Raw genomic sequence first — 19,334 nt, 5'->3', positions numbered from 1 at the left:
CACTCGACTGACGTATGCCGGATACAACACGGCCAAAATTCAGCCACATGGTACCATGAAGCCTGAATGGACTCCTATCTTCACGTCCTTCCTTATCTCTCACTTACCAGCACCGCGAGCTGGCTAAAAGTTTCGTGGGTGAACAAGATGGCCAGCTTGATCTGTCGCTGTTCTGTCGATCTTCAGCTGTCGGGTCTCGAAGTAGGGAAACACGTCTTTGCAATCGTTATTTGCTCTTCAATAATGCGACTGCCAAGTGTTTTCTTTCCATCTAGTGTTTTGTGAGTGACCCGCTCAGTTGTTCATTCGGTACGATGCGCCGCAGCGCGCATACACGCTTGCGAAGTTACCTTCAATTAAAAAATTACTGTTTCAGTTTAACAAAAAGTACCTCTGAGTTTCTTTTTTTTTTTTTTTTGCTACGTCTTGCTAGGAAGACGATGCATCGAATGACACCTTGATCACGCTTCTAACCCGACCCCCTCACACCGATTTTTTTGTAAAAAATGTGCAATTTGTCGAATTTTCGCAACTTCCCAATTTCTTACTGCAGCTTACAGTACACTGTGGGGGTTGGATTTTTTGCGTTTAAAGTATAGCATGGGGGCTATACAACAAAAAATTTTGAGGAACAAGTGCCAGAGCTTTATATTGCAAAAAAAAAACAAAGAATCGTACCTAAAGTTGTGCAAACTTTGCAAATTTCGTGCGCGCCACAAGCGTCGAGCCCGTCGAGTGCGATGGTAAAAACAATGCTTACATACGATAGAATGTACTCTGCTTTATCAAATGAGACACTCTTTTAAGCGCTGTGTGCCTTACGTGGGCAGTAATGCAAGCTTAAAACTACAGATGATTTCGCCAAGAACTGCATCTTTGAGGGGCTCTGCACCCCATAAATTTCAATTTTGTAGAAAAGACGAACGTTCCGTTGCTTTTGTAATCCTAAGGAACCACCAAAAAAATTCACAAAATTCTAGGGGGGGGGGGGGGGTTGAGCGGCGCCTCTGGGTCATTTCGCGTGGAATGGCCCAGCGCTAGAAGAACAACTTTCCGAGTACCGCCACCCTTTTACCTTCACCGCTGCGGTGTCTATTGGTCGAATTCTTACACGTGACTGTGGGCTGCCACATACCTCGCAAGTTCACAGGAGTGCTCGTAATTCGTAAATGGGTTGTTGCTTCCGATTCATTGCTATCGTCTTCGCAGTTAGGCTAGAATGAGGCCTTGCTTAGAGGCTAGAGGTTATTCACTTGGTTTGAAGCATGAGTGCAGCTTTAGAAGCTCATCTCGGCCAAAAATGGATACTGCACTTGTCTCAGCAATCGAATGACATCAATGTTACTCGTTTTCTAGTACCAAAGCCTTTGGCTCCAAAACGTCTGCACCGATGTCTCCGGACTTTCTGGGTGTGCGTATTGTTCTTGAGCACTTCTGGTGAGGTTCGTTTATTTCACGAACAAACATGAACCCATCAAACAGCAGATGCATGAATCACAGAATCGTGTAATTAAATCGTTTGATCACTAAAATCATGATGATGATGAAGGGACGCTGTTACTTCGTAATGGCAGTCTACATTGACCTTAATTGTGTGCTCATGCAATGTATTTGTGAAAATATTTAGGGTATTTAAATTAAATACAATATTTATATTTCATATTCAAATACTGAAGTTACAAAGTATGTATTCGAAGCGTCTAAATACGTATTTGAGCAAAGTATCTTGTGTTTATGTTAAAATACATCAAAAATATATTTATGCCCATCCCTGGATAATACTCAGATGAGTGAATTGCGTGATGATACGCGGGCAAATCGCATCAAGGGAATGATTTCTTCTTGTCTACGTGTGAGGTATATTTAACGGGAGAATGAGTGGCTTCTGTAATGTCAGAAGGCTCATCACAGCCGTGATGTGATCGTGGTATGGTACCGTAATCATCTCAGTTCGGAAGTGACCACTACCCCAGACAGCACAATGTACTGAAAGCCGAGTGCAATAGCGGTGGACGGGTAGGTGGAAGGCCTTGAACAGACTCGTGAAACCAAATAAAGTTGATAAGACACATACCGTCCACCCGTATTGCACTCGACTTTCAGTATATATTGTGCTGCTTGGGATATCACTCGTATGCTTCTGGAAGCTCGTTTTAGACTATCGTTCCGATACATGTCATGTAACAGACATGAACATTGGTGTCTTGCGTGCCGATACTTTTTCAGAATCATAAAAAACCAAGCAGTCTACACGTCAGTCTGAACGAGCCGCAAAGCTGCGCATTAACGCGCGTCTGTTTCGTGATTTCTGTGAATCTTGATGAAACAGCGAGCGAGTTGTGCAATGATACAAAGGAACATCGCAACCACGAGTGACTACGGTTATGTCACGTGATATGGTGATAATTCGTGGCTTTACGTCACCAGAAAACTTTTGTCACGAGCTTCGCCAAACAGCTAATGTAGCCCTACTTAGGGTTCTTTGCCATGCAGTGAAAATGATCTTGGTGACAGTGTTCTATGTCGTGCGGATGACATACCACATGGCACGACCCAGACAGAACACTATCTCCTACGGACGTTCGAAATAGATCCCACGTCAATGTCCTGAAATGGGTATCAGGTGGACATCTCTGGCAGCTATATGAATGAATGTCTCTAACCGTACATCCGCAGGATGTACCGTAACGGCCGTTTGAAGAATTGTCCGAATAGAGTCCCTGACGGGATGCTGGATGGAGCATTATCACAGGAGAGGGAGAAACGTGGCAAGGTGTGTGGCGGCATGAGTTCGACTTTTGTTGAACAAACTGAACGTCTCAAACCAAAAGTAGTAAGAAACATAGACGTTATCGTTATAGTGAGCTAATACGCAAAGCAGTTCTTCAGTCCAGTGCTATCGGTATACGCAATCGCATTAAACTCACCCTTTACACCTCACCCTTCAGTTCGACTCGCAGGCAAACAGGACTCTCGAATTCGTGGAATCGCGGTAGACACGCAATATTAGTGGAAACTTGGAAACTTATACCACTGCCTTTCTAAGTGATCTTCGTGGTTCTAAGAGTTTTTGTTTCTTAAAACTTTGTGCCCTTTGTCCGTAACGGAAATACCAGAAACAAACAAAGAGGAGCAATAGAGAAAGAAAGATGCAGTGGCTGAAGCTGAAACAAAACGGCAGAAAAAAACACCTAGAGGCCTAGTAAGAATCTGTCCACTTTCGCATCACCTCAATAAACAGTATCAATAATAATGAGAAAAGACAGGGCCCTTAGCGCGTACGCATCTCCCGGCATCTCCTTGTAACTTCCTGCGAGGACAAACGACGTGTATTTGTGGGAAGTCCAAACCGGTGGCCACTCGGTGATGCGAGGGACGCCCGTCAGAAAAATGTCTGTCTCCCATCGAGATCCGAATTTCCGGGAAAGGATATCCCTAGGGACACCACGGGAAATTTTGTTCTGTTTGGGGAAGAGGATATGGAATGGAAAGCGGCAGCATGGCTACAGTAGCTGTAAAACAAAATTTGTTATAGAGTATCGAGAGATAGGTGAACACTATAGTGCACTGAGGCTATGGAAATATATCGCACGGTAGTTTACTTAATGAATGTGGTTGTACAGCGTAATCACAGTGGGAAGCTGCATATCTCCTCCTAGGAAGAGATAAATTTATGGTGTGTGTCTACTGTCTTCGCTGGACAGCAATGCCTCTATTTCGCTCAGCGATTTTGTTGCAGCTGGATAGCTGGCACTTCCATACCTTCTGATTATGATACCCCACCCTGACAGCGTGCAGATCACCACATACCCACGATGCTTTTGCCTCTCTGTTAACCTTTTACGATTGAACTCCTTTTCACTGCACGCAATCCGTGAGGTGTGCGTCCGTTCAACATATTACTGCAGCCACGTGCGCACATGGTTGCTGCTGCAGTTGTTCCTAAACTTTGCCGCTGTCAATCAAAATATGGACGACCTCGTCACCACTCCCCCCCCCCCCCCCAGTTTTTGTCGTCGCGATTCACTGTCATTTCATTGGAGGGAACTACATTCATAGCGACTTTTAATATCTGGGCCAAAACGTCTTGCACAACGGCATGCTTCGCTCACCGACGACCCAGGCGAAACCTTTTAGGGTGTGTTCACACGCGCCAACTTTCTCCACCAACCACGAACAACTCGAGTTGGTCTCCTGAATTGGTCGGCGACCGAAAACTTGGGAGAGGAGCATTGCCACGTGACCCTCGAGGGCGTCGAGCAATTTTGTTCCTGCCGTACAACCTAGCATGGGTTCAAATCCTACAGGGGTACTCGTGATTTTTCTTTTTATTATTATTTACTAGCGCCATACAAATCAATAAGCATTTTATGGAGATACTGGCGATCTTCTGCCGAAATAAAATGACCTCGCTTGGATTAATGACAGTCGAACAATGTCACCAGCGGTTGGATGTGAACCCATCTACTCCGGTCAACGGAAGGTTGTCTGTCGGTGGAGTTACTGAGTTGGTACGTGTGAACGCGGAGACGGCACCGTCTTGAAATTCCTCATAAGACATGGGTTCGAGTTGGTGCAGGAAGTTGGCCCGTGTGAACTCCGGCATAGGTTTTTGTGGTCCGCTTTTATTCGAGAAGACGCCATTGCGCGTGGCACCATGAACGCAGGGCGTTCGTGTACGCCACGATGGACGATAGACGTAGACGGTGTGGGACGTAACAAAAACAGGAGGTGTACACGCGCCGCGCGTACAGGGAGCGGTAGTACACAGTCGTTCACATTCGCACCTGCAGACCAATGCAAACGCAATTTCTAAGTGGCGCGCTGCACTGGCGCTGGCGTCAATGATTGCGTCTTAAACCGTTTATACAACCCGATCTTGAGGCACTCGTCGTGTCAGGTGAGATGGGACTTCGCAAGCGGCCTCCACCCACAGAAGAGGAGCTCCTCGCGGCGCACGGCAACGGCACAAGACTATACGTATGTGTGTCGCTTCAATGCACCGTTCTGGTCCACGAGAGAAACTCGTATCCTCAACCCAACACTGAAACACGACGGTAACTTTGCCGGCAATAATTCAAAGACATTCTAGAGCGCTCGTATCGGTGGTGTCGGTTGCGTTCTTGTATTCTTGGTGAGCTGCAATGCGGCTATCTGGCATCGTAACACAATCTGGCCTCTTCTTGTATGTGGCTTCCTGAGTCTTCATACACGATGCTTCCCATATCGAAGAGAACCTGCGGAGTGGTGTCTGGAATTTTTTTTTTTTTTTTGCATTTGTGGGCCGCTTCATGACCTCCCTCGGACCGCGTCGCACACCCCCTCCCCCAAGGGGGTCGTGACCCACAGTTTAGGAACCACTGGAAGAAATGACTAATGTCGGTTACAGATTATCTTCCTCAATATGCGCTTATGATGTTAGCACTGAAATTTCATTAATTTGTATGATAAAGAACACCAGAGACAGCATTACGTAATGGGGTGGACATATCTCGCATCAAAACATAAGGCACAGTAGAGTGAAAGACAGTCAGTTTATTTCTACAAAACAACTGTGTAAGATACATGGCAAGATTAGCAAACAACAGGAAAAAATGAGATGACACAATGTTAAATAATGCGCCGATATATTTATTCTGAACCCACTATAATATCAAAGAGCTCAACAAAGAGCACGCAGTAATATTTTATGCCATAATATCAGTCAGACGAGCCGTAACCTATCGCAGAATACGATACAAAGAAAAATTGTAATCTCAGTGTTACAGGAAAACATGGCAAGTACAGATTGCAGTGACAAGCTTGCAAAGTGTTGTAGTAGGTGCTAGCGTGGGAAGGGAGAATATAAGAATGCCTCACTCAGTTTGTCACTGCTCTCGAAAGTCAAAGGTGTTGACACAAGTTGACTCCATGCTTCAACAGTGCAAAGCCACTTTCATGTAGAGTAACTGTGAACCACACGGGTACGTATCTTGACATCGACGAGTCATTCGTCCGCTGGTTTTATGTTGCGTCGAAGCCTGTACCCGTTTCGGTGTCGGGATAAGCTGCTCAATGCCGGGGCTCTGTAATATTCAGAAGTAACTACGTCACAGTAATTAAGTACCTCCGTATTAATTCATTCGATTATTTATTTAGACGCGGTAGTCAAGATTAATTATTTCCCAACTATTGAAAATTAGTAACCGCAATTGAATTACGTTTTGCCTGCAAGTCCTACTCAGAGCCCATTTAATTTCACTGTGCTGCTATAGGTTAGCTATAAATTTCTGTCCCCAGCCTTTTGTCTTTAGAAAAAGCTTCTCTACTGCACCAAAGGTACTGTAAAGCAGTAGAGCTGCAATCTCAGAAAATAACTGCCTACAGACTGGCAGGTGCATGACGCGAGTTCCAATTCTCGCTCTGGCTGTGCTGTCTGGAATTTTCCCTGGGTTTTCCGCTAGACCTCCCAGACGAATGTCGGCACGGTTCCCCAGGAAGTTGACCCAGGACGCATACTAACCCCCCTGTCCACCACTCCTTCCTGCTGTCCTCTCACCATCTGTCCACGTCTGTACGCCGTTCATAGCCATAGTTGCTAACACGGCATCTTAAAACAAAACGACTTTAGAAAATCTATCTACTCGACCGCCTGAGCCCCAGTACTCTTATGTCGTAATTTTCGTCGCAATTTTGCTCGTAGCTTTTCATAGAATTAAAATTGAAAAGTACATTGCATGCGCATAACACTGTGCAAAGACGAGGGAAGTCGACTACGTGTCGCCTACGTAGTCATCATGAGCAGCACGCCTGTCGGGAACGTAACGGGTGTTCATTTTTAGCCTTTATATATTTTTTATAAAAAAGCTACGAGAGCAGCGTATATGCTGTTTTTGCAGTTGAGTTCTACAGCCAGGCGGACAGCTTTTGAAAGGGATTATCGAACTGCCAAATTACTAATTACCCGAAATTCATTAATTAACTTTTGAATTGGGGAATTCGGGGCAAAAGCGATATAGCAGATTGAGACACTATCCTCGTTGAAGCGGCGTTGAATAGTTTGAGCTCCCGTACTGATGTCATAATTAGACCTGCAGATTAAGTTGGATGTATCGTCGTCCTTACAACCTCAGACTATATAGCAGAAGCCGAGAAGCAATTGAGCGAAACCAAAATTTTCTTACCTTGAGATGATGGCCCTATGTCGTCTTTCTGTGGAAGTATCAACAAAGTAATCGATACCCTTTCTAGCCGTAACTTTATTTCTCCCGACATTTCCAAATTTATTAGACCCACGAAGCTGAAACCAGGTGTTTTTGCCTCCTCATTAACGTTCACAAGGAAATCCAACCAGGGAGGACAATTAGGGTGAGGTAGTCTATGTTGAAGACAGTTGAACTATTTCGTTAATAGCAGTCAGAATAATCGCATAAATTGTACCATAATTCGTTAATTGAATCCCCGAACCTTTGAGAAATGATCCACAAATTACTGTGGTGCTAAACCAGATATTTACGTCGTACGAGCCAAAAATGACTGGCTACATATTTTCATCAACTTACCCCACCCCATGGGTAAGTTGAGGACATCAAAAAATCAATGCCGAGTTTAAATTGTGTCCTTTGTTTGGGCCAGCCGAAACTGTCAGCCACGAGTAGTGCACATGGAAACACAGAGCGAAGACGCAGCATCATAACAGTGAGGTCATATTTTATTAGCCGAGGAGCAGAAATGAGCAAACTGGAAGTCAATGCTCGCGAAAGTTACAGATGGGACAAAATGGCCCCTCAAACCTCGACCACATCTGCAAAACAGCGTCTCATGTCTTTCTAAAAAGTCACGTGCAGAACGTCAACTCGTTACTTCAAAGTCCAGACAACGACTGTGCTCACCCTGGTGTCATAGACGACAGAAAGAAATTTTAAAGAAAATGCCACGCGAAAAGCACAAACTATCCTCAACTTGTCTTCAAAGTAGCCCCACTTTACCCTCATCAACACCCCTACAGAAAAATTTCGTCAGGCGCATTAGCCACATCCCACCCCTTCTAGCTCCCTTCGTATGTAAAGGACACTGATGATCTTCTCTGTAAGATTGAACTGAACTCAGTTACGCTATTCTAGATATGATGGATGTGGCCTCACCGTACACTAATATTCCACACTCTGAGGGTCTGAAATATGTTAAGAGATTTCTTCAATTATATCCATCCGGTATTCTTGGAAGTGCTGCCATAATGCCTGTTTCGAACTAGTTTTAAACTACAACAACTTTGTCTTTTCTAACACGCACTACACACAAATCCACGGGACCGCTATGGGCTCACGTGTGTCCCCAAATCATGCAAATCATTTAAGAGGGTCGTTTGAAATAACACCGTTATAAATAACACAAATAACACGTTTCGGCATACGCCCTTTGGTTTATTACAGATATATACACGATATAATCAATATCTGGTCTGGTGATGAAACATCCTTGAAGCGGTTTTAGAACCACTTTGGTTCTCTACACAACTCTATTAAATTTTCGTGTAAATTTTCTCACCAATTCCGTTAATTTCCTTGATGTTACGGCGTCTCTGAATGCTGGGAAACTGATTACAGATCTTTATAAGAAACCCCCAGACAGGCGGCAATACCTACATTTCAACAGCTACCTTCCCCACGCACGAAAGAACAACACTCCTTACGGCCTGCTCTTGAGACTAAAACGAGTCTGTTCTGATCAGGACGACTTCTCCAGACACGCTCGCGAGATGTAGACAGATTTTTTTAAAACGAGGCTGCCTACAGTCGCTAATTTCCTACGCTCTTGGAAAGGGTAAAGACAGAGACAGAAATCCCCTTCTTAGGCCAGCCGCAAAACCTGAATGCTCCAACATAGTTTCTGCTAATCCGTATTCCAAAGCTCCCAGCAACTGCAAATTAATTATAAATCGCCATATTAATATCCTACACACGTAGTAAATTAAAAGACGTGTTCCTTCACGCACCTTCTGCGGCATTTCGGCGTCAGCGCAACATACGTAACCTGCTTATTTCGTCCGAATGTACAGAAACAATCTCCAGGATATGGCCCTTGCAGCAGAATGAGATGCCAAGCCTATAAATTTATTTTTCCGTCCACATCAGTCCATATAGCAATGCCAGCAATTTTAATTTGAAAAGAGGACAATCCTTGAACTGTAATTCCTTTAATATATATATTGTATGATCTTCTGTGAGACATGTGAAATTCAGTACGTCGGCGAATCCTCCAATTGTATGCGAGAAAGATTTTATGGGCACAAGGGGGGAGATGTAATTCATAAACGTTCAATCCCTGTATCTGCGCACTTCAGGCTCCCTAATCATGACTTTATTGCAGGTCTAAAAATTATTCTTGTAGAATACGGCTTCGTGAATGACTCTAAACACAAAAAGAGAAAGTCCTTCTTGATTGCTAAATTTAACTGGTAAGCACATCGTGGTATTAATGTCTTTAGAGGGCCGCTTTACCAGATAATGTAGAAGGTCACACATAATACCTCTCCAGCTAATGCTAAACCTAATTCGTTTTCTCACACCTGTGCCCTTTATATCTGTCTCCCTTTGTATTGTATTGTATAAAAAACGCTAGACCACCACTTTCTTTTTTTTTCAATTATGCTGAAACAACTGTACTTGTTCAATGTTAGGGGTTTGTAATTTTAGTAGTTTCATCATTTCTTGACTGACACCGGATTGTATCATTACCTTTTTCCCCACTGTACCTGTCTACTATGCCACGAGTTCCACTGTACGTATGGACATACAAAGAAAGCAGTTACACAATCACAACATTTCGAACGAGGTCTGTTCTTTGTCAAGTGAAGGGAGATTGTTAACTTGTCACCAGAAAGCAGAGTCAATAGGAGGCGCAAGGACGGTGGCGGGGGAAAGACGATTGTGCGGCATTTCCTGTGTTCTTGGGGACACAGAGGGTGGGTAATAAATTCTGTGTTTGGGGTCCTGTCAAGTGTGCCATCCAGTGTTGTACGTATCGCCGTTACAAGTAACGCCGTTACAGTAATCGATACTATTTCGGTATCGGAGTGCGTATCGCGATACTTCTTTAAACCGGTATCGGGAAAGTATTTTCGTTACAAATTTATGGTAACGCGATCTCTGTATCGTTACCGATACCGATACTTTTTAGTGCCCCACCCTTTCTTCACCAACCATATTTCTCACCCTTATTAATTGTTAACGAACCGCCTTGCCCTCGACAAGAAGCCTGTGGACACGCCTACGTGCTCCATGACCGGAATTCTGGAATTATACCAAACACATCGTTCACTGTTTTTTTTAGAAACTGGTGGAAATAACCTCCAGTTTTAACAAAAGAGTTGAGGTCAACGAACAGAGGTCAAGTCTGTGACAAGTGCGCTCTGGATTCCAGAGCCGCCGTGTCGCACTGAGTCACGCTCACATATACTCTGTTATTGTTAACTTCGGAAAAGTGTTCTTTGTCGTTGGACTCCGGGGTATATGTGGGCGTGAGGGCCTGACACAAACGTAATTGTTACACTGGTCTCTGTCAGCTGCCGGAGAGACCACGGCCTGGAAGGATGGCAGAAGAAGATTTAAGAACCAGCTATTGACAAAAGTTAAGCAAACTGTCCGAGCTACATAATAAACTAGCTCCTTTTTTTTTGGAAAAATTACATTCTTCCAATTTGCTTTTCGAATTGGATGCTCACGTAAGCGAGATTTCTATGTTGCACCCCTTCGTATTTCAAACAAAGGGGGGGGATATGTTTATTAAGAAAAAAGAAAGTATCGCGTTACTTTTTTTAGTAACGGTAGCGGTACTTCGTTACTTTGAAAAAGAAATATCGATATCGGTATTTCGACACTTTTTACTCAAGTAAAGACTATCAGGTATCGCGATACCCTATTTCGGTAACGGGTACAACACTGGACTGCCATCGCACGGGGGGAGTGGGTAGATGATTAACATAAAGAGGCGCGTAAGCTAGACATGTGTGAGGCTATAATAGCCCGGTTCTGCTGTACGCTGTTTGTGTCTTCACCTGATGAAGTGCAGGTTCTGCACGAAAGCTTGTGAAGCTTGTGCTTCATTCCCAGGACTTCCCCAGACTGGAGTACGTATGTTTTCCTTCAATGAAATAGAAAAAGTATGATGGTGGGTACTGATGTGGCCTGCGACTTGCTAAGATCATACGAAAACAACAACAACTTTAGTTCAGGATGACGGGTGGGTAGTTTCATCGCCGGGGGCGATACACTACCCCGGTGCTGGAAGTGAAGCGGGGAATGAAGGAATCGGTCCCGTTACAATGAGGATCGAAGTCTTGTGACGTCCAAAAAGGCGAAGAGAGCCTTGAGGGCAGCGCGGTCGTGAGCTGGACGCGGCCAGGGGCCAAGCAATTTTGCGAGGGAGAGGGGGCGGGAGTCTAGCTCGTTGAGGGAGGCGGAGAGTACGGAGCGGGAAGGGTGGAAGTGTGGGCAACGGAAGAGAATGTGCTCCAGATCTTCAACAGCACCGCAGTGACTGCAGTGGGGAGAGTTAACTTCTCTCAAGCGGTAGCGCCACTGGGCTGTGAAGGCCACGTCGAGGCGCATTCGATGAACAAATGCGGCGTCTTGACGAGAGATATGTGCTGCCATGCAGAAAGCGAGCGCTGGGTCAACCCTGCTCAGCATGGCGGGGGGTAGTATGTCAGCGGTCCGTTGGCGGGTAGCCAGAGGAGTCACAGGGCTTCGAAGTATGGATCGCCGACCCTAGTAAAAATCTGTCTGAGAGGCCTTTCAGGATTTTCTGAGAGGTCTGAGAGGACCTTTCAAATTCCTGTGAGAGGTCTGAGAGGACCACTCAAGCCTCTGTGAGAGGTCTGAGAGGACCTTCCAAGTTTCTGTGAGATTGTCTGAGGGGATCACTCAGGCCCCTGTGAGTGGTCTGAGGGGACCACTCAAGCGCTTGTGAGAGACCTGAGGGGACCCTCCAAGCAGCCGTGAGAGGTCCCAGGGGACCCCTCAAACCCTTTGTGAGGCCCGGGGACCTCTCAAACGGCCGTGAGAGGTCTGAAACGGCCTCTCAAGTCAACGTAAGAGGTGTGCGACCCTTCAATCGACTGTGAGGGATATGTGAAGGCCTCCTGAAGTGCCGTGAAATGTCTGTGATGTCTCCCAAACTGCCGTGAAAGGCCTCGCAGTGCATCGCAAGCGCCATGAAAGCTCGATTATGCCTCCTATGACTATTATATCGCTGATGTACGGATTCTAACATTGTTTTGCCCTTCGTATGATCCATGCCGTACGGCCCTCCACAATTAATAAATGCCACCTCAAGCACATGGAATATGTGTGCACTACCAGAATTGTCGTTCGCTGTCGCATCGGACCCTAGCCCACTCACCATGCCAAGAACGCTGAGAAAGACATTGCTCAAATACAAATAACTGCTACGAAAATGCAGCAAGCGGGAACAATGCCAAACTTCATCTTCCTCTATATTTTTTTAACTAATCAGTCGCTGCACCCGCCGCTCGATCCTGACACCTGCGGCACTGAGTATAGCGTCGTTCTTGTACGTGACACATGATGACGTAAAATTCGCGTGCCGCTCGATGAACGCGTAAACTTTCGAAAAGTACCGAGAGGACGCCACGATGTGCTCAGTTGGCCCCTCTTATTCCACAGCAGACACCTTAAAGTTAATGTGGAAAGCAAAAAAGGCAGTTCAACAGATGTGGGGTATTTAATAAGACAGTTCATAATTCGTAGCTTCATATGTCGCGATACAACTGCATGAACATCTGCGGTCAGTGGTCTCTCTTTAGATAATTTATCCCAAACATTTAAAGACATTTCTCAAACCTGTAAAAAATGTGTTTCATATGTGCATGCCTTCTTTTACTTTTGTGTGGTTGCACCTTCCACATTATTTCCTCTACGTCTGTTGCTTGCACTATTTGCTGACCGTGTTGCTGAAATTGAAAACATTCCAGGTCAATACAACCGAGAAAGGCAGAATATATTTTGCATGCCTTTCGTTCATGTAGTTGATGGCCATGCCCACTGCCAACATGCTCGTTATCTCCACTCTTCGCAGACTGTTGCTGCTACAGCCATAAAACTGAGTGACCGAAGCTCCCAAAGAATGAGAAATATGGTTATGCTTGTTGTTAAATGTTTTGCAGGCATAACCTGCAAAGTGCCAAAACATTGTCGCATATATGTTCATAGGCTACTTAAAAGAGGCATAAGAAACTACACTATACATATCGCCAAAGCTCTTGACTGACTGCAGACTGAGAAGGACGAAGTTCACTGAACTGAATCGTGAACCTTTGAACTGGAACTGAACCTTTCTCAAGAAAGGTGCATGGAGCTGTCTTTCTGCATCTTTCCAAATATACGCAAAGCGTTTGACCGATTAGGACCGTGGTTTTTACTTGCATTGTTTGGAGTTAGCGAAAGAGCAGCGTTTACTGCCCTGGCCATACCTGCTGACGTTTCTGGAATATGTTTCGGAAACTAACATGCCGCAACACTCATTTCTGTTAAGTTGAGTTCTGACTGACCCGTGCAGCATCACCGTGGTTTTTACTCGCGTGGCTTCCAAACCGATAAGCTCAAAAGGACGAAAATCACTGAACGGAGGCTACCCTCAAGAAAGGTGCACGGAGCTACCGCTCTGTAACTTTCCAAACACATGCAAAGTACTTGACTGACTGCGAAGAACCGCAACACTCATTTCTGTTATTTGCAAATTGCCCTGTCACCCACAGGTACCATTAACGGTCGTTAACAAGTTGAGTTCTGACCCGTGCAGCAGGACCGTGGTTTTTACTCACGTTGCTTCCAAACCATTGAGTAGAAAGCGTGAAACTCACTGATCCGATGCCACTCTCAAGAAAGATGCCATCACTTTGCATCTTCCCAAATATATGCAAGGTGCTTGACTGACTGTGAAAAAACCATGACTCTCATTTCTGTTACTTGCAACATTACATGCGTTGCTAGGATAATTTATTCTGCTGCAGCACTCAGCAAGAGGCAGAACTTGCATGCTAATAACGAACAGAACTGAGAAGGTAGTACTGTTTATAAGATAACATTACTCCCTTTCGTAGTAGTTCGGCATTTCACATAGATACAGTTGTTGAAGAACCTTGACACACACACAGATTCCTTCAAAGTCGTTTGTCGGGTAGACCCCGAGGTTCTCCAGTTGGAGGGACGATGCACTTGTGGATGTAACTTGTGCTGCACAGACAGTGTTCCTCGATTAGTTTTCTGCACAGGAAGAACAATCCTTCCCGTCCAACAGGTCGGACAATCCATAACACCTCACAATATGTACCGTCCGTCACCTTTATATAACGTGTACACGTCCTCTTGCACCGCTTGTATGCAGCACAGTGAATGTCCAATCCATGAACACTGACCCTGTGGAACTTCTGAAGTGCAACCGCATAAGAAAAATATGCAGCCAATGCAACTTCCTCGGCAGCTGAGAACCTTCCATGTTGTGGTGAACCCAATGTGCCTTCTCTGTGACTGGTTGCCCTCTTCATGAAGCTCATGAAGGGCATCTCCATGTGATGTGGAAGTGCTGAAATTCCTGCTGTGAAGAGAAGGCTCTGCCGCATAACCCACCCCTCAGCGACTTGTAATGGCGCCCCCTTGTGTGCTGTAATGAGCTGTAGAAGTGTTCCATTTGCACCCTCAAAAGGGAACATTGATGTAGCCCACAGAGGCCCAAGTTTCATCACAGACTTGGGCAAATGTATTAGGAGATGCATGTTTGGTGTTTCCGCACCCTCACCGTACAGGCTAGACACCTGTCGCACGAAGCACTGAAGGAGGTTTTCAGAGGCTGCTATGTCGTTCCGCTGTACCTTTTTTTTAGCAGAAGAAAAATACTTTCAGAAAGTAACGACATGTGAGCGAGGTACTGGACTTTTAACCCTCTCGGGCAACGTGAAAATAAGACTGGTGGTGTTATCCTCGTTAGCCTGTCAGCAATAACACTGATGAGTACTCCGATATAGTACGGTGACCCTGTACAAGTCATCCAAGCCTCAGTTAGTTGCTTCACCACGCCTTCTAGAACACAGTGCATATAATCTGGGACAACACTCCACACGAGGTCCAAGGTAGGAATTCTTGCAATTGGAGTGGCCCCGAACAGGCCGCGCACTGTTTCACCACTTCTTGTTGCTGCCCTCATGTCGTGTAGTACACCACGATGTGTCCTCTCTAGCTCAGTCTCTGAGAATGGATACTTCAGCACACCTGGAAGAGATTGCACAGTCAGAAACATTGGTGACCACACATTAACAACAATGGCAACACGAAATGGATCAAAACAAGTAATCCTGCTTCCTTGAGTATATGCTAAACATCTCTGCATGTGCAATGGGACGGGGAAACCACCTATGGCTACAAAACACGCAAGGAATGCTTTTAGTAATGTGATCCATGGCACATGTAAAGGCAAAAGTCTGTGCTTTTGCAGACAATTTGTGTGTGCTAAAATCAGTATCAGAGCATCTCAGGGACATGTGCCACAGTGGAGGTCATCACACGTAATGTGCACTGGTCCCAATGCAATGAACTATATAGATACCCTCCGACAATTCATGGGTAGTCCTCATCGGCACTTGTTGAAATCATTACGAATATTATTGTCAAATTAGCTGCCCAAAAACAAGATTTATGGCATGCCCTCTACATGCAGATACTGTCCTATGATTATAAGTTTTAACTTTTAATAAAGAAAATGAATACATACCGTTTACAAGCGTGCCCTTCTGGTAGCACCACGGACAACCAAAGTAGCCGTTGAACTGTTTCCTATTGAGTACAGTTGCCCTAGCCGGAGCGTCAGCCATACAGCATACTGCATGTACCATAGAGGAGAGTGTCTGTCCAGTCCTGAAACACTTCCACATGATTGGCCCTGTAGCCAAGAGTCGGTTGACAAATTCGCTGAGGAACATGAACATGTTTGGTTTGTGTTTCCCGAGCCCACATAAAAGTAGGTTCTGAACGCGGTGAACAACGGGAAGTTCATTGAGCATGATGTGAATGGGCCACATGGTCATCGCAGCAGACTTAAATTTTGTGGATCCGTCCGTGCTGAAACTCACAGTGATGTCATACAAACTAGAGCAAAACTTGTTTCGTGTTTCCGTGATGAGGATACCATCTGACAGATGAGTCAAAATATCAGCCACAGAGCCACGTGCAATCTTTTCCAGGTTTTCTTGTAGGGCTTTGTTAAAACGATTCACCAGGGCCCTCAGCTGCATCTCCAAATGAAAGACAATGAAAAATGATCCGTCCGAAATAAGAGTCGTGGTGGATGATGAAAGCTTGCAGCGATCACACTGTTTCCACGTCTTTACAGGACATTTTCTGTAACGTCAGTATCTCGTGGCATTCCTTGCAGAAAAAGTAGAAATTAACCATCTCGCTCCGTGTGCGCTTCCAGATCTTCCTGGTGCAACAATCTCACCAAACAAGGCATTGATGAGCCGCAAAGGCCCATCGACTTGCTCCCAGGATATGCGAGAATTAACAAGAGTGCTTGCGTCGTGCGTTGCCCTGGCAAGGTGTATCTGCCGTACATATCGTCCTCGTATTCTATATGACTTCGCTGTTGCTCCGTACCGCCGCTACCGTGAGCGGGTGAATCGTCGCCGTCATCGCTTGCTTCTGCAACGAACTCGTTCATATCGCCGTCATCGTCGTCATCTGACAAAGACTGTAGGTCACTGTCGTCTGAAATCATTCCAGTTGTTGCACTGCTAGGAAGTACGGGTTCGTTGTCTTCAGGGAGGGGTGGGTCACTAGGAGCTTCATTGCTGGTACCTGCAGTTGAACAAATCGCAGCCCGCCTTCTCTGTCCAGAAAGCGTCTGCTTCGGGACCACATATTCCTCTCCCGGTTCCAGATACCGCTTTCTTGTTCGCCGCTGGTTTGCAGACATGCTGAGTTTACAGATACACAAAGAAAACTAGAAAAAACGGTCGCGCGAAAACCACAATATGATGATGATGATGATGATCGTGAACAGTGATGTCGACAGCGGTGAATCGCTTGCGCTTGTGTAAATAACATGAGTTTGCCAAATAAATGGGAAATGTCACATTATTGTTCATGGTAATTTTATGTTGTTTGAGCGGTTCCTTATTTTGAATATTCATCATCTCCAAGACTCCGAAAAGCGCTGCTGTCCACAACGTGATTTTGTGCATTTTTCTTAGTCACGCAACATATATATTCACGCAACACCAACTCTTTGCAAATGAATATACTTAGAATTGTAAATCTTTATCGCATATTTCTACGAAGTCTATCACCCTGTCTGAATTGCTTGAACACATGCTTCAACATTTCATTATACGGTAGTGCGGTTGGTGCGCTGCTGTTGAACCACGCTTGTCCCTTTTGCCGGCCGTGTGTTGTCATCTTTGCACGTGTTTTGGTTCGCTCCGTCTAAACTTTTATAGTGTCTCACTTTTTTTTCCATTCTGTCACTCGTTTTTTTTTTCCTGCATACCTGGAGGAAGATGTTCGCGCTCATCCGATATCGAATTGACGATGCCAAGTCTGTCGTTCCCACGTCGTACATAAAGGACCTCAGCGCGACTGACGTTGATGACTTCAACCCGGACATTCTCTATGAAGTTTTTTGGAGTGGCGACGATTGCACGCAGGGCGGATATTACGAGGCGCAGATCATCCGGTTATCTGGTAAGCAGCCGAGACATACGCGACAAATGCATTGTTCACTATGCTGTGTCAATTATGACGAAAGCTATTATTGTCAGTTATAACTATGTCCTTTCGCACCGCTATACAGAGACAGAAGATGGCCTTCAAGTCTGTCGTCGAAAGAGACAGAGACTGCTAGGAACTACTGTTAACGAAGCTTCCGGATCCACAAAACCAAAGGTGTGTGTTTTATGCACTCAAGTGCAGGGTGAAGCGGAGATATATTTTAACCGCCTGGCAAAAGGACACGAATGAATGAGTTTTGTGGATATCAAATGGTAGAAGTTGTCCTGTATTCGTAGCCAGTTTGCCCATTGATATCAAGGCACCATTAGCTGAAAGTTGGCATAATTGTGACATTCTTCCCCATTACAATCGTTGTATCAAGGTAGAAGAGAGATGAAGAATGGCAAGCCTATGAGAATAAGGCTAACAAATAAAAGTTTACCCAGTTAGAAGCAGGAATTAATTGTAATTTCAAGACTTTCGTGAAAAAGTCTGCACTTCTTTAGGTAACAAGTGTTACACTGCGCAGCATACATTCATATATGCTGTGGTCACCAAAAAAAAGAAAGAAAGAAAAAGTGGACAGTGTTATATACAATGAGCTCAAAAGTACGGTTCAGAGTTAGAGCGACGGCACCAAGAAGTCCAGTTGCAGGAAACAAGCCGTTCTGCATACATAAGGAAACAAGATGTTCTAAACATCCCAAGTATGGGCTGAAAAATATTTGGGGAATAGGAAGCTGAACAAGGAAAAAAATAGTACATATTCAAAGGAATTCAATGTCAACTTTGCGGTGCGCTCGCACTTTCTGTGGTGCAATCGTACCGTTTCCTTTCTTTTTTCTTTTCTGCTTTGGGGTCTACCGGCTTTCTTTTTTTGGGGTAGCAGAATTCGCTTGCGCGAATTCAACCTCCCCTTGTTTGCAGACTTTTTCAAGGTTATTTTACCAACCAACCAACCCAACCTCAATGTCAACTTGCAGACGTGGCGATGCCACACAGGATAGTGCACCGCAAAACAGGTGCAGGGGTCAAATAGGATGGAAGACAAATACACACAAGATGACCTAAAAAAAAAGCACTCCAACATATGATGCAGAATTAGGGTGACGACATCTACGAAAAACAGTAGAGAGCAAAAGTTGCAATGCACGCACAATGAACAAGTGCATACTGCTGCATGAAAGTTTTGTACTTAAAATTAATTCATGCTTTTAACCGCGTAAACTTTTTATTTGTCACCAATACTAATGTATAGCCAGGATGTGGGTGCTCCCACTCTACGACATAAAGCTGTATTACTGTTGACTCAAAGGGAAGTACTGTAGGGGTTCAACGAAGTATTTTGTTTTTCTCACCCCGCAGAAAAAGAAGAGCAAAGATACCCTGAAGGCCGTCAACCAAGAGCGACAGATGGCCATTATGGATAGCTTGGAACCAGCTGAGGATACCGTACCTCGGCATGTTCATGAGAAATTGCACAACGAGGTAGCAGAGCTGAAAGAGCAGCTATGTAGGGTTCAGCTATTAAACACACAGCTGCAAGAAGCACTCGCTGTGAAAGTTGTAAAAGCA

At 45.0% G+C, this 19,334-nt stretch overlaps 1 protein-coding gene and 1 pseudogene across 2 annotated transcripts in view; one reads left to right on the top strand and one right to left on the bottom strand.

The window, feature by feature from the left end:
* The window catches only part of LOC135370129 (uncharacterized), a 116,798-nt gene that overhangs the window by 45,479 nt on the left and 51,985 nt on the right, over window positions 1–19,334 (top strand). The gene's annotated exons all lie outside the window — the stretch shown is intronic.
* On the bottom strand, window positions 14,162–15,201 carry LOC135379087 (uncharacterized; annotated as a pseudogene).

Source organism: Ornithodoros turicata, chromosome 1 (genome assembly GCF_037126465.1).
Source record: "Ornithodoros turicata isolate Travis chromosome 1, ASM3712646v1, whole genome shotgun sequence".
NCBI classification, from domain to species: Eukaryota; Metazoa; Arthropoda; class Arachnida; order Ixodida; family Argasidae; genus Ornithodoros; species Ornithodoros turicata.
The sequence above is the reverse complement of the archived record's forward strand: the minus strand, read 5'-3'. Positions and strand labels throughout refer to the sequence as shown.